General features: G+C 36.8%; 1 long non-coding RNA gene across 1 annotated transcript in view; it reads right to left on the reverse strand.

The window, feature by feature from the left end:
- LOC111930057 (uncharacterized) overlaps positions 1 to 15,877 on the reverse strand; it is a 43,987-nt gene that overhangs the window by 15,100 nt on the left and 13,010 nt on the right. The window contains exon 3 of the long non-coding RNA XR_015288527.1: positions 9,482 to 9,636. This is a non-coding gene — a long non-coding RNA (uncharacterized LOC111930057). The remainder of the gene's footprint in view (positions 1 to 9,481; positions 9,637 to 15,877) is intronic.

Below are 15,877 nucleotides of genomic sequence, written 5' to 3' on the forward strand. Positions count from 1 at the left end.
CCCTGTGCTTCTTTTCATGAGAGGCCAGACAAAATAAAAGCATTGGTTATTGCAAATATAATCATGTAAAGCTTTCCATTCAAGCCTATCAAATGCTTGTATCCTCCTAACATATGTGGGAGTTATCACAGCTTCTTTTTTTTCCCCCTCCTTCTCCAGCTGAGGAAACTAAGGCACAGAAATGTTCTGCCTGATTTGTCTTTATGAAAAATCCAAAGGAGAGAAAATTAGTATGTGAGAAATTTTGAATTTCTAGCATTTCCAAGCTCCTTTTTCTTTTCGTGGATGCAGCTTTGAAGGAAACATAATGGGAAAAACACATAGCTTTTTAAGCTATAAGACCTTCAAAAAGTCTGTGAAATGAAACATAATAAATGAATAAATGTTTCTGTTCGCTATTCTGTGGATAAGTCCTCTTGAGCAGAATTGAAGATGTCATTGTCTGAATCACATATGATCCAAACCAAAGGAAGTTGTAGACAAGGTTATGCTCTTGCATTCTGAAGGAAATTTTATAGAGAATCCAAAAAGCAGTAGTGTATGAGAACTTCTTTTGTTCCTTATAAAAAAAGAAAAAAATTATCTCTACTTCATTTGCAGTAAGGCCTTTTGATTTCTTTTATCATTGTGATGATTTTCAGAAATGATCTTGATAGCAATTCAGTTAGAAATTAAACTGTCAACGAGAAGTCCTCCAGTGGCTTCACAAGTTAATGCTCTTGGAGAAGAGGTGTACAGATTCTATCAGGACAAATGCTCCATGTAATAGAGCCCATTCTGGCTGAAGAACTCGTTTAATAATAATGCAGAGGCTTATTTGCCGTAAATAAACACTAATCATGCAGAAGTGAAATGCACTCACAATTCTCCATGAGCTACCTGTTCACCTTCAGCACCTGCAATAGTCCCCCTGAAATGAAACACGACATGGCCAAATATGATCTATAGAAAGCTAACCCATGCCATTGCATAATTACACTGTACAAGAAATAGAGGTTTAAGATAACTACTAGGTTTTCCTCTTTGCAGTCTATCCTGCATAAGTTTAGTCATGCCAGACTATAATGCTATAATTGCCTGTATGAATCTTGGTAGACAATGTGCTGCAGAAGTGAAGGTGCAGAGTACATACCCTTGCAGATCTGCTACTGTGATTAACCTGAGAAATTTTCATGAAAAAGAAAGTAACTAAGAGAAATGTGTTTTCTTCGGGTAATTATCAACTTCTTTTGATACTGACATCAACAGAACTGACAAGATCTCTTTGAACATCAAGATTACCTTTCTGTGCATTCTTTCTTATTAAAAGAAAAAATACCTACATTGACATTTTAAGCTTTTCCCAATTTTCCTCTTAAAAAAGCAAAGGAGTTGATGGAAGATCTTTTCTAGGCCAAAGGGAATAAATCTCAAACAAGAGCCAGTTTAGTTTTTTCAACACAATCCTTTTTTTTTTTCTTTCTCTCAGTTATGAAAACAGCTAGCCTTTTCACTGAATAGTAGTTCCATGTGTGAACTATCCATGTCCATTATCCCTACCATGTAAGACGTTGTAAAAGACTTTTGGACTCGTACAAGACAGGTCAAGTTTTCAACTCAGAAAACAATCTGTGTGTTCACAGCCAATGTGATGATCTCCTTGAGAAGTCAGCACATGGGAACTGTCATTTGAAGACCTGCATTTTGCCACCATCTGGCCAAACAGCATCGAATAAGTCACTTGCAGTCTTTGTTCTTTGAATTTCTCATTTATGAAGCTATTATCAGCTGGTACTTGAACAAATGTTTTGTGCTTCTGGTGTACATTTTAAGTTGTTTTTGTCTTTACTATGCCTTAAAAGATTTTTTTGGCCTTGTTTTCTCCAAATTTACATATCTAACCCTCAATCTAGCCTGAACTGCATCCCTTGTTTTGTAATATGTAAGTGTGGGCATAGTACAAAAGAGAAGAGACTCCAAACAGTGAATCTGAATGCACTTTTAAACATACTTTTCCATTGCAGATATTTACAAATGAAACCCTGCGATGCAGCATTTAATTCCCACGAGAAGTGTTATTCTCATTATATCTTCTGTCTGTATACAAGCTTCTCTGCTGTGTTACTTGTATTGCCATTTTCAGCAGGGACTCAGAAGAGAGAAAGGATAGGAACTCAGACAGAATTACTAAACTGAAACACAAAGATAATGAACTCTAATGCAACAGGACAGCAAATTAAAAGACTGGGAAGTTGTTAGCCCATGCAAAAATAGGAAGAAAAAGAGCTTTATTCCATACTTCTGAAGCATTCTTCAAAGCTCAGAGAGCCTACTAAACGAAGCAGTCCAGTTAATCTGCCTAGAGCTCCTCAGTTTGGCTCTCTTTACAAAAGAAATCCAAGCAGACATTTTTAAGAGCAATTATTTTTTTATGAAAAGGAAATAACTAAGACCTAGAAAGGCACATTAGGGGCTAGAAGACACACCAATCAGGAAATGGTTTAAGATGCCCATTCAGCTCAATTTGTTTTAAAGTTTTTCAAACCCCCTGAATACAGCAAATTCTACAAATAACCAAGTGGCTGGGAGACATAGTGCATACTGCCAAACAGATTTAAATGCAAAACCAAGACTCCTGTTTCCCAAAGCTGTGGAGGGTGATTATAACATTGTCTAGTCTTAAGGAAAAATTAGTCTCTCTGTGTCTTGGTTGGTTTCTCTGCATGTCCCTACCGGAGTCCTAATGTTCCTCCTGTGTGCAAATATATCCACAAAAGAACAAACTTATATAAAAAATTGGTATAATATATATTTAGAGTATAAACTTATATTCCAAAAATGGTATGGATTTGGAAAAATTGTGCCCTGGTTCACAACATTATCAGAGAGAAGTATATAAGCATTATAAAACACCTCCTGTCCTTTGCTTTGGGATCAAAATTTTAAATACTTAAAATTATGCATGTAATAACACATTTTAGAATTTTATTTACTTTTCATTTGGAAAACCTTGTGAAAATCTATATAATATGTTCTTGGTTTTTTTAGCAACAAAGTCTATAAATTTTTCTTGTTATTTTAAAAATCCTCAGATTCCCTCTCTATCCAAAAAATTTTAGCAGCTAAAACATACAGAAACGCAGCATGTATCACAAGACAGTGAAAAAAGCTGGAAGATCACAATATTGGATCCATTGGCTGCACTTCAGTTTTATTGTTCCAGAAGTTTATGGGTACTGTCACATGAAAGGGTACAAACCTACTATAATACTGACTTTTCAAGTAACTGAAAATGTTCTGACACTTATCTGGCATCGGAAGAATTTTCTTTTTATAAAAAAATAAAGTTCTCTAATTCTCTTAGTCTGGATAGGAACTTAAGAAGTAAAAGAAATGAAGGCAATGTTTCCAGATTTTTGTAGGGGAAAAAAAAGCACTATCACTCAGGAAATCAGACACTCAGCTGTGTCTGCCGGTTATGGAAAGCTACGATACAATCTTTCTGCAAAATGAGAGTCCTTTGCAAGGCTTGCAAGACAGAATAATACAGAATATTTCTAACAAGAGTATTGATTGCAAAAGCACATTTTCTTTCCTCTTACCCTCATTTCTGATTTTAAAGGCCTACACAAAAATGGTGAAGTATATGAAGCTTAAAGCCCAGTAAAAGCTGCATAAGGAATCCCTGATGTCTGATCAAAGGCAAGCTATTTAAGAAATTTCATGAGCAACCGTAACTATCTGAAAGATAAACTAAACCATCTATTGAGATATAACATATGAAATAATGTCTTTTAACTAAAAAATACTGAATGGGCATTAAAGCAGAATATGAATATAGTTAAATGGTAAATATCAGGTTTGTTTCTAAGACATGGGGAAACAATTCCACAGATTTTCAGCAAAGAAGCACTGAGTGACACACAATAAAAGCAGTCAGCTTCCACGTTTCAGCACAAGTTGCACCACATAATGCAAGGAACAGCAGGATGGTATTAATAAGCATGTAACTACAAGACAAAGCTGTTGTGATGACTGCAGTTGTGCAGAAAAAGATTCTTTATTGTATTTCATAAAAATGTTCAAAAGTTATTTTTCAGATTACATATTTGTGATATTTTAAGTAAAGTAATATCAAAGATAGGTCAGGAAATAAGATGATCTAGTGGGAAAAGGTACGAATCGTGCTTCTTTTATATGTCAGTGCCTGTTTCAAATTCACAGGGGCATTTTTCTAGAATATTGTCCATCCTTTCAATTGTGAGATAAAAGTCTCTACAAAACCCAGAGTGGGTTCTCATTATCTGAAGAAAAAGGTGTGAAAGAAAAACACCTTAACGAGCTTAATGACATCCAAAATTAGCATATGTGGAATATCTATAGTACTGAAAACCTTGTGAAATACTTGTATTACATGTAAGATTTCATAACCATTCAGACTAAGTAAAAGCTGACCATGACTGAATTCTCAATCATATGACTGGAATATCAGTGTTTACCACACTAAAGTGAACTATTCAAGAAGTATTGTGGAGTAAGAGCTCCCAGTAGGTGAACACCTATCTTTTCACAGAATAGCTGCAACCAAAGATGAAGGAATAAACTTTCCACCCCAACAGGTAGAACACAGTTACCAGACATGGGTGTTAAAACAGAACTACAGCAACAATGATAATTACATGTAGAAGAAATGTGGTGACTTTAACCTTTGAAAATAATGGTGAAGTGATTCATTCCATGGTCATGATAGCTATTCTTGCAGAACAGTATGGTCACATTCATTCCTGAGGATCAGTCCAGCAAAAAGCACCAAAGCTAAAGAAAACTAAAGCTAATAATGTTTACAGTTATGTCAGGATAGTCAAAATACTACAGCCTATGTTCCTTCACTGACAAATTGTTACCTAATCACTAATAGAAAAAGTCATGTCTTACACAGCAAAAAAATGCTATGATAGGAGCCTAGATTAGTTAATTGTTTGGATTCATTATTTAAACCCTATTAACAAATGTACAATGAAACATAGAATCACTTTGGCTACAAATTCACATCTCCTGGACAGATATCGAAGTGATTTTATTGGATATTTGTTGCTATTTTTATTTGGCATTATGTTTAGGTTTCACTTGCAGTAATTGGGAAGCAGAATGAAGCTTCAACATAAATGTTCAATTAGTTTTATTTAAGCATTAAAAGAATTTCCTGGAATATACTTTCATTTGACCCAGATTTTATATACATTTGCCATTATCTTTTCCTTTCTTTATCTATCCTTCAAATCATATTTCAAGTAAAATGTTTATAAAACCTCATTTTGTTCTGCTAACCCTGCAAACTAAATATGTTTCATTTATTTTTAAATTAAGTGAAAATTAGCCAGGTGTGATAGATAAGTTTTCTATACACAGGTCTAAATATTGACAAAAGGAAGCGTGTCACTGGAAAAATCATCAGTCTAGCAATTATCACGTTAGCATGTTAAGTGGAAAAAGATGTGAAACTTCCAAATGTGTCAATACAGATTATTTCATTTCCACCAGCTATCAGCTATACTGTGAACATCAGTTCCTTAGTGTCTATTCAGCAACAAGTCAGTTTTTGCAAGCAAGTATCTTAATGTGACATGAAGAATTGTCAAATCTCTGGCAAAATTATGCACATCCCCTTCAGAAATGGTCTGCCAAGCAAATATTAGACATTTCTAGAAGGACAGACAGTACCAGGATAGAGCCAAAGGCCAGGAACTGGAACAACCAGTCAGCAAGTCTTTCTCTCAGACATGGCAATGATTTTCAGGCTCTAATGTGAGTGGACAGGGAACAGAGGAGATGGTCACCAATTTTTTCCACTGCTGCTGTCCATCAAAAAATGTTCCAAGAAGTTAAATTAAGGGGCATTGATTAATGAGCAGCAGGAAAGCAAGAAAGATAGAATAATGATCCTTGTAGCAGAACAGAGTGCATTTAAAACACGTATTTTTCTTTACAATGTAAATAATTAACTTCAAGAGCCCTGAGTAGACTACTGCCTAAACCAGTGTTTAACTCTTTCTCTTGTCAATAATAGCAGTGATAATTTCATAGCAGCTTATGACAACTACAGCTCACAGAATTCATTATTTTGGAGGGAGAACTTAGAGACTCAACCCAGTGAGAAATAACAGCATGAGAAAAGGACATTTGAGATGAATAATACTTTCTTGCAAGAATCCTGCAATATTGCAAGATGTTGGATCTCGATCAACAAACCTATCTCAATTTTGGAGAGGTCTTGGAGAGGTCCCAGCTGACTGGAAGCTGGCAAATGTTACCCCAATTTTCAAGAAGGGCAAAAAGGAGGAGCCCAGAAACTTCAGGCTTGTCAGTCTCACTTCAGTGTCTGGTAAAGTTATGGAAAAATTATTCTGTAGCCATTGAAAAACACTTGAAAGACAAAACAGTCACTGGTCACAGCCAGTACAGCTTCATAAGAAGAAGGTCATGTTCATCAAACCTGATTTCCTTTTATGACAAGGTGACACACATAGTTGATTGGGGAAAGTCAGTTGAAGTAATCATTTTGGATCCTTTCAGTAAAGCCTTCTATACTGTCGATACAAGATACTTCTGGACAAAATATACAGCTCACAGCTAGAAAAACACATCATGGGATGGGTGAGCAACTGGCTCACAAGTCAGGCACAAAGTGTGATGGTGAATGGAGTGACATCAGACTGGGGACCTGTCACTAGTGGGGTTCTGCAGGGCTTCATCCTCAGCCCTGTGCTCTTCAGCATCTTCATAAGTGACTTGGATGCAGGACTGGACGGGATACAAAGTCTGCCACTAATACAAAACTGGGAGGGGCTGTTGAACTCCCCTGAAGGCAGGGAGGCCGTGCAGAGAGACCTCAACAAATGACAGGGATGGGCAGTCACCAATCACATGAAGTTCAGCAAGAGAAAGTGCTGGATTTTTCACCTGGGACAGGGTAATCCTGGGTGTACAAACAGACTGGGGAATGAAATGCTGGAGAGCAACGCCATGGAAAGAGATCTGGAGGGTCCTGGTCAATGGCCAGTTCAATCTGAGCCAGCAGTGCCCTGGCAGCCAGGAGGGCCAACCCTGTCCTGGGGTGCATCAGGCACAGCATGGCCAGCCGGGCAAGGGAGGGGATTGTCCCCTCTGCTCTGAGCTGGGGTAGCCTCACCTTGAATCCTTAGGGCAGTTTTGGGTGCCACAATATAAAAAAGACATTAAGCTGTTAGACAGTGTCCAAAGTGGGGCTATAAAGGTGGTGAAGGGCCTGGAGGAGAAGCCTTAGGAGGAGTGGCTGAGCTCCCTTGGTCGGTTCAGCCTGGAGGAGACTGAGGTGAGACCTCACTGCAGTTCCAGCTCCCTGTGAGGGGCAGAGGAGGGGCAGGCACTGATCTCTTCTCTGTGGTGACAGGGACAGGACCCAAAAGAATGGCCCGAACCTGAGTCAGGGAAGGTTTGGGTGGGATATCAGGAAAAGGTTTTTCTCCCAGAGGGTGGTTGGGCACTGGAACAGCTCCCCAGGGCAGTGGTCACAGCACCAGCCTGGCAGAGCTCAAGAAGTGTTCAGACAATGCCGTCAGGCACAAGGTGTGACTCTTGGGGCTGTCCTGTGCAAGGAATAAGAGTTGGATTTGATGATCCTTGTAGGACCCTTCAAACTCGGCATATTCTGGGATTCTGTGATCTCATGCAATCTAAGAATTTTTAATGCAATTTTTAAAAATTACTTTTAGAAAGCCAGTGTTACACTGATGTATGCTGAAAACACCAGATATTCTTGGTAATGATTAATGCAAAAATTATTAATATAAGGTACGCCGAACAGACAGTGCTTCAAACACAGTCTGGGAACATCTAGAGAGAGAACACCAATTTCAGTGACATTGGGCCTGACCATTACTGAATGACTCCAAGCCACAGGTTCAATTTGTATGGTTTTGTAAAGAGCCACAATACACCACTGTTATTTCCTCGTTGAATTATGTCCCTCTGCAAACTCTCAAGGACATCTTCTAGAATATATGTGGGCAAGATAGAATTTGTGCTACAGTTTAATCACAGAAATTTGGCTACTGAAGTGCTGATCTTGCTTATAACCACATGCATTGTACCATGGTCTAACAGATCTTTTTAGGTGAAGAACAACAATATAGTCTTAATTTTATTTATATTGCTTTTTCAGAGGAAAAAGCAATATAATTCCTTATTCTAAATTTTAAGCATCTTTTGCATTAGAAGTGCATTATGCAGACTGCTGGTGTGATAGTCCAAGCATTATTCAAAGTTTAAAACTATTTTTCCAAGGAAATAAATCTGCATTTTCTATGTTTTAATAAGCATTAACATTTTATGAAGATCTGCTACCTTCCCATCTATTTCCTTCAAAAATTTACTAATCTTTGACTTCTAAAAATTCTCAAATACATAAAACAGTGACAGATTACTTTCATACAAATATCATCATTTTTATGTAAAATGCCTCAATGAATGAATAGGTTTTTCCTAATTTTTATTGCAAACAGTTTATATGATATTAAATTTAAGGTATTGCACTCATCCCATTCTTCTCTTTGCAAATATCCTCGGGAGTCCATGACTCAAAATCTCGTTTAGTATTGATTTTAAGATAAAATTTCAGTAGCTAAGTAGAAAGATATTTTAGTATTTCCTTTCTATTTTTTTTTTTACTCTCCCTTGGTGCTCAGCATCAAGCAAGATTTGGCCCCAAGTTGTGGAGATTTTAGGCAATAGCTTCCCCATGCTTAAATTTTAAAAGTAGTTGCCATAGCAACTGCCAGACACAGCATATGGTGTGTCTGTTACCTCCAAGATAACAGAGCAAGTTCTAAAGAATTTTCTTTACAATATGTTATGAACCTTTGTACTTTTTACAATTTTTCAGAGTGCAGTATAAGGTACTGTTGTTCCCTGACATTCTCTTCAAGTTGAATGCTCATTTTGTAATTCTCTCTTTCATATTAGGGAAACATTTCCCTCTCTCACTTGTATTTTTATTCACTCAATATTCAGCAAAACAAGAAAGAATAAGGTGGGGAAAAGGAGACATTTTTCAAGTTTTATCTAAAGATTCTACTTAGTTTTGCTATAGTGTTCCCTTTCCTTCACAGTGACAATCCAAAAGAAAAAATACAGAACAAGACGGAAATCTTGTTTAAAATTCTCTGCTATATGGGTGCTAGGCATGCAGAAATTTTGCAGAACTCTATACAGCCTTCAACCCTTTGACTTCCATATCTGTCCAGCTTCTCTTCTCAAATGAAGAATTAATATCTGTGCAAAGTGGCCTCAAACAAGAGGAACTCAGAAACACACTTATGACCTCTTGTTTGGTAGGTAGTACATATCCCTTGTATAGCAAAGGCTTATGTCCAGAACACTTCCCAAAATGGTTTTTCCCTGCTGTGTGTAGCTCCTAAAAAGAAAAACCACTAGAGCAGCTTGTGGGTGGAATGACACTACCTACCTTCCTCCACACACCGAGAAGATGCCTCTGTCCAGCAGAGCTCACAGAAGTTCAGCCTTTCAATGCTTGTCTTGCTTTGCAGAATGACATTCAGATGTGAGAAATAAGGCTTATAGGCCTTTATTCCTCCTTCTGCACCTCTGTGGTTGTATAGGCTGAGACAGGATTAAAAGAATAGTTACTAGGATACATAATAATGTTCTGCTCTGTAATTTTCTGTCCCCCGAGCCCTTCACTCTGACAACTTTCTGCAATTCAGGCACCTTCTGCAAAAATCTTCTAAAAAATTAAAAAATAAAACTGCACCAAAACAGGATGTAGGAGCACACATTTAATTCTCCCCCTAAGGAAAAGCTAAGAAAGGGAATGAACTATCCATTATACACTTAGCTTAATGCACAACTACAAGATGGTGACACTGCTCTGATGAAGACACAAGATAGTGTGACAACAGAGTAAAATATTTTAAAGGGAATTTTGCATGCTTGTGGGGTTTTTTTTTCCCCTTTATTTACTCCTCTTTTACCATGGTTAATTCTCAAGGAAGGGGTAGTCATCCAGTAATTGGAACTGCATGTTGTTACTTTCAAGAAATACTGATCATATTGGTCAAATGTCTTGCAAAGAAACACTTTTATTTATTTAACAAGTTTCATGGTTCATTATAGCAATTATTAGTGTAGATGTATTTTTTTAAAATCCTCTTTTGCTGCCTGGTCAAGGAGAGAAAGACACCAAAGAGCATAGCAGCAGGTACTATTTCTGGACATTAGCTTTCAGTGTAGCTGAATTTCAGCAAAGGCTGAATGATTCTACTGTGGAAAAAAAAGAAAAGAAGACATTTTTGCTGCTAAAAAGAGACTAGTGGCAGCATTTTTTTTCCCTAGTAATAGCAGTTGAAATTAACTAATAACCATAGTTACAGGAAAAGCAATGGTAGGAACTTCAGGTTTTAGCTGCTAAATGGCATGTAACAGAGAAGGAAGGTCATGTGTATTTCACCTCATCTTGGTCATACATTATCAATTTATTAGTCTGGAGCATTTAGGAAAAGAAAATTACTCCTCATGTCCTGACGGATAGAAGGATGGTGAGAAAATGTGATAAATATGTTTAATTAAGTTTTTAATATTGTATTTATTATAGATAATGTAAAAATCATGATTAAATGAAAATTCTATAATGTAGGAAGACATAGTTGTCACCCACCATGCCCCACTTTTATTTGTGCTGTAGGCAATATCAGAGTACATAGGTAGAATATTGGTTAAATGCCATCTTTGCTTTGAATTTCAGTTTCATAGGTTCTTATGGCTTACTTTTCCTTGCCAGCTCATGGATGGCATTATTTGTTGCATTAGACATACCTTTGATATTAAGGTCTCCACAAGTTCCTAAAGGAATAGTTAATGTCTGATTCACTTCCTTCTTCTGAAACCACTTCCTTCCACTTAATCCTGAATTTTCCTAGTTATGCTCTCAACAACCAGCCATCTCCATGGGCACTGGTGGTGTGTACCAGCCAGCCACCAGGCCACACACTACAAAAAGTGGCTGAAAGAGGTGGGTTCGTTCAGTCCTACAAAGAATAAGCAAAGGTGATATCTCAATGATCTTCCTGCTGTCTTTGACTGCTTCTAGGATGGTCTGGAAGAATTGAGCCCTTCTATGGGGCACAATAACAGCATTGGTAGCATGAATTGCAGCATGGGAAATTTCAGCTGGATTGCCGGAAAAATGCTTTCATCATGGTCAAACAGTGGAACAGGCTTCCCAGAGAAGTTGTGGCATCACCACCACCCAAAACTCAATCAGGCAAGGCACTGAATAACCTAGTTAAGTTGATCCTGCTTTGAGTGGAGCCAATGACCTCAAAACTTCTCTTCCAACCACCTATGTGGTGATTCTATTCAGTTAAGGAAAGCTCAGCAGGCAGTGTTTACCACCAAAAAAACTATTCTAATTGAAAATCTGAGTATGCCTGACAATTATAAGTGAAAGGGTGTGGTTTATCCAAAGTAGTTTGTGGCACAGAAGGAGAGGTTGGTATTTTTCACTTTTGAATGGCTTTTTTCTTTATTACCACAGAGTATGTTGAATTTAGTCAAGTTACTCATGGTGAAAACACAAGTAGCAGAGCATCAACTCCTAAACATGAATGCACCAAAAATAAAATATCTGATAAGTTTACTTTCAGCATAGATTATTCTATTTTAGGAAACACAGAACCCAATAAGATACATGCAAAATCCCTCTGTAATTAATTATAAGTGAAGTATATCACTACAGTGTACTAGTGACTCCATATAAACATATTTTCCTCCTGAATGGTTATAAACAGGCACACCATAACCTCATTTTTAGCTTTTTTTTCACATTATAAATTCATTTTTCTCTTTGCAAAATGTCACTTTCTTTCCAGCAGGTTAATCCCAGGAGGTCTGGTAACTACAATTACTCCATTTAAATATTCCACAGATCTGTCAAGACTCAAAAGAATTCTGTAGTGTCAGTTTAAATATAAATATATATAATTCTAGTTAATAATCATCACTTCAAGTCTGTTATGAAAACTGTATTACTCATTCGGAGTGTGTGTGATATTGTGTATGTATGCAGCATTTGTTGCAGCATTTTCATTGATTTAATTGTTGAAAAACCGACCATACTAATGGCAACACATCAGTGACCTCATGCAGAAAACAGCATTGCTTTTAACAAGGTTAACTGGTCTACAAGTGTCTTTTTCCTAATTACTTAGGAAAAAGCACCATAAATTTTCTAGCTTTTCATATAGAGTATATATTATTGTAAAGACAAGTACCAGAAAAACATATTTGATGCTTTTAATTTCTGTAACATTTCCATCTGAAGAAAATACTTTCATTTACCAGTTACCAGAACTGTTTTTTTTCTTGATGGAGAGTACAGAGGTTTGAAGAAGTTGACAATTTTCTGCTACCTTATAAATAGGCTGAAACACTACACAGTTAAAAGAAAATCTTCTAAATGGCTTCAAAACAAAAAACTGTTATGTTGATTGAAAATAGAAAACAGTATATTTTCTTTAAGTCTAATGTGTTCATTGTCTCTTTGTTAGTAAATAAAGTAAATAAATTAGTAAATTAGTAAATAAATTAGTAAATATCCTGCTAGATAAGTATCCCTTCTTATTCCTTGCAATACGGGCAGAAATGTAGCTCTTTTTGCATCAAAAGTTTCAGAATAGCAGAATGAATATGCCCCTATGCCCCGCAAACTAATACCAATAAATAGCATTTTGAAGCTTTTAATCACCATGACAACCCACCTCAAGCTCTTCAATAAAATCACTTCAATAAAAATCATACTGACTTATGCACACCTACCATGTGTTCATAAATATCACCAGTGTTGTGCATCTTAAAAACATAAAATGCCATTGATGTCTTTCTCTTGGAAAACTCATCAATCAGCATTCCAGCTAAACTTCATTTGTATCCTTCTATTTATATTAAGTGTTGAGTAAACAGTTCAGTTAAATAAAAAGACAAAGAGATACATACAAAATATGTCTCAAACATATAAGGACATTCCTCGAGTTTGACAATCATTGGGAAAAATACCTGATATATAAATAAAGTGGAGGAATTACTTCAGATACCTACAAAACAGAATCAGAATTCATATGGCATAACTCTTCAAAGTACCCTTTCTGTCTCAGAAAGGAAATGGTTGACTTAAATATTATAAGCAGAGTATTCACTAAGCTGTGTGAGTAAGGATATAATTATTGATATGAGTCACATTCTGATGTAAATGCTACTTATGCTAAATCTGGAAAAAACATGAACAATGTCCAAAAAACTGCCCCAAGACCAAAATTCAATTCAAGCCACTCTGGGAAATGGGACATTACAGGCATCTACCTATGTAAAGAAAACAGATACTCACTGCCATTTACCCAGAACTCACAAAATTCACCAATTACAGTCCATTATCTTCCATATATTTCGAACCCATGGTGCCCTGGACCAGCCATGCTGACATAGCTGTAACATACCTGCTGGGGGGAACTCAGTATTGTCACAAACCAAAGAAGAATGTATGCTAAGGCCTGCAGGCAGGCCTGCCACCCTTGTCTATGCATAGCCTGAATAGCTCCCCATATAGCTGTCACAGCCTTGCCACCTGCCCCAGCCCTCTGGAGCCTCTGCTCCAGCACATTTTGCCAGCATTTCCACATAATCTGTTTTAACAATCTCTCATATCTATAGCAAACCCAACCACATAGACTTTATTAGTCATGGTAAACTGAACATATTTCAAGTACAATGTGTATTTGTTAAGCCATTTTGCAAGGTAATAGCTGACAAACTGGGCAGATTTCTTTTTCCTCACTTCTCTCAGGGGGTGTCAAAGGGTAGCCTACCATCAGTATCAATTTTGGAAAAAGCACTTTTCTACACGCACACACACACCAAAAGAAAGAACCAACAAAAAAAGTCATCAGACATCAGCCTTCTCTGTGACACTCCAGGCCATCCCTCACTTTGTCATGAGTTTGCTGACCACAAGACATTTTATCCCAATTTGTATGATCAGTCACAGCAGATGACATGAAGCACATCTGAACCTCTGTGCCAGTCGGGAAGCACGGCTGATAAACTCAGCTGAGATATCTCTGAAATACCACCAGGTAATTTTTGGGATAGAACAAAAATTCTTAGCATTCTCCTCTTCTCTGATCCCTTGTATCATGCCTGCACTGAATTCTACTACAGAACAATACCATACATCCATTTATAGAGGAACAAAGGCTACTTCAGCATACTTACATTTGCATGGTATTGCACAGGGCCTGAAGGGCTTAGGATGGACTCAGGGCATGTTGAAGACCTATGGCATACATGTGAATGGCTCGGTCCCTAGAAGAGTCTCAGAAAGCATCTTGGATGGAGGCTGGTTGATTCCTGTATTTTGCTAAAAGACACAGAACTGTGCTTCTTCAGAAAACATGAGGGAGCAGGGCAGTAGGGGCTCTTTGCACTCCTGGTGTAACCTATCCTGCACTATCTGGCTGCTCTGCAGACATCCTCCAGAGGTAATCTATCAGATATGTTAACTCTGCCATATTCATTTTAAGATTAGCTGTGAACTCTATAATAAAAGCACCAGTTTTAATATCAGCACAAAATTCTGCTTTTGTTCTACATGTCCATCCAAAAATAAAAGCTTCCTAAAAGCGAGTACATCCTATAATGTATCAATACTAACAGAGCTGTCTGTCCCAAAAACCCCCAATTTTTCCACCACTCTTCCTATGACTCTATCATAGTCAAGACATACTGTGCATTCTAAGATGGCATTGCATTATACTATAAAATAAAGGTAACTTTCTTGAGTTTCATAGGTAAGTGCCAAAATACATTTATTTTCAGATTTCAGTACTTGAAGTCTGCAGTCCATTTCACTGCAAGTCAACAAAATTAGTCTGTCAAGATATATTCTTCAAAATTTGTTGCTCTGCTCTGTAACTTCTTCATATAGTATTTTCCCTGCTCAAGAGACTGCAAAATGAGACAGAAACTCATCTGCCTTTTAATTAGCCATTTATTCTCAATCTAAACCTGGCAAAGGGATAGAATGTCTGAAAAGACAAAATTTAATTTTTTCTCTAAAGAAGACTTTCAATTTTTTCTTATACTAAAAATGTTCTGGGGTGATGGGGTTATAGCTTGTAAGAGTTTACAAGACTAAATGGAATTTAGTTACTACAAAAAGATATCTTGAAATTCTTCCTCTTCTAGCCTTTGCTCACTTATGGCTGGTTGCATCACTTCAAAGTTTTCACTATCCTTCCATTACAATGACAATAAAAGTTACCAAAAAGCAATGTATAATATATATAATCACCTTTTGTGTATGTTGAATGTCACATGCAGCTTCAAAATACTAATGCTGAGTTGTACTATCTGTCTAGATTGAATATCTAAATTTTATATGTAAGAATTTTCCTGAAATGCTTTATTTCATAAGCCAGTGCTGATGTGCCAAAAGGGCTCAACTACATTATTTAGGGACTCATTACTCAAACACAACCAAAGGTAAGAGTTATGTTTTACCTGTAGACAGCCCAAGACTGGAGAGCTAGAGCTACCTCTAGAGCATGAATCTTTTTAGAGCATAAACCCATAGAGATTAACCTTATTGTTTTGTCACTATTTCTTTAAAGCACTGTTAAAAGAAAATTAAAAAGACAGCAAGCTGGACTTCTCATGGCACCTGAATATATAGCTGAGAGTAGATTAAGAAAGTCACAAGTTCAAAGACATTAACTCTCATTAATCATAGTTATTTTTTACTGTATAGCAATCACATTGGTAACAACTTAATTTTAGATTTAAAAACTTTCAC

The sequence above is a fragment of the Cyanistes caeruleus genome, chromosome 6 (assembly GCF_971803275.1).
Source record: "Cyanistes caeruleus chromosome 6, bCyaCae1.hap1.1, whole genome shotgun sequence".
NCBI lineage: Eukaryota > Metazoa > Chordata > Aves > Passeriformes > Paridae > Cyanistes > Cyanistes caeruleus.